Source organism: Egretta garzetta, unplaced genomic scaffold (assembly GCF_000687185.1).
Source record: "Egretta garzetta isolate BGI_Z169 unplaced genomic scaffold, ASM68718v1 scaffold131, whole genome shotgun sequence".
NCBI classification, from domain to species: domain Eukaryota; kingdom Metazoa; phylum Chordata; class Aves; order Pelecaniformes; family Ardeidae; genus Egretta; species Egretta garzetta.
Window position 1 is genome coordinate 270,679 of NW_009258478.1, and position 904 is coordinate 271,582.

Genomic DNA, 904 nt, shown 5'->3' on the forward strand with positions numbered 1-904 from the left:
GACCGGTTGCCCACCACCTCCCGCATCTCCAGCGGCCAGAGAGCAGCCACGCCGGGGCCCTCGCCCCCACCCCACGCCGGCCACTGTAACAAAGCCTGTTTTCCTTCGGAGGGTTTGCTCCTGGGACCGCTCCAGGTCCTTTTCAGGACGTCTCAAGCCGTAACCATCGTAGCGCAGCCAGCAGCGTACAAGGGCGAGGGGGACGCCTTGAGCCAAACTGCAGGTCTGAGGCCAGGGGACCCGGCGTGTTTTCCCGTGCCACCAGCCACAGACAAAGGCGGATGCAGAATTAGGAGCACTGGGTGCCCTTGCCAGGGGACGGTCAGCACGGGGAACCCTCCCGGGGCAAGAGGTGAAGTGATAGAGCAGAGCAGTTTTGGGGCAGTGTACCAAGCTCCCCAGGGCCAGGCCGAGAGCGTAACGTGCCGCTCCTCCGTCACTCCTGCAGGTGATCGGAGAGAAGGCACAGATGTGTGGCCAAGGGCGCCTCTGCCAAGGCTCGTAGGTGGGCAGGGGGGGAGCAAAACAGGCACAGGAGTGAAAGCAGGGGCGCGATGCCAGGGAACGCAGAAGGGGTGCTGGAGAGAACGCTGCAACCAAGATTTTCCCCCTCCCCGATTCCCCAGATCCCCCCGGGTGTAGCAGGGATTCAGATCATCACCTCGACAGGGCATTGCAGAGACCCAGCCGAAAGCCCCCACCCCGCAGAGGCCCCGTCCCCAGGCAGCTCTCCTGCCCAGCCCTCCCTGGCAAGGCGGACACCGTCCCCTTCCCCCCAGCCCCCAAAAACCAGCTGCTCCAAGGACAGGCTGTTTGGTTTCATGTCACCGGGAACAGCCTACATCTTTGCAAGGGGAATGCTATTTTTACCCAGGGAACGGGTGGCAGCTCCTGCATTGTTCTC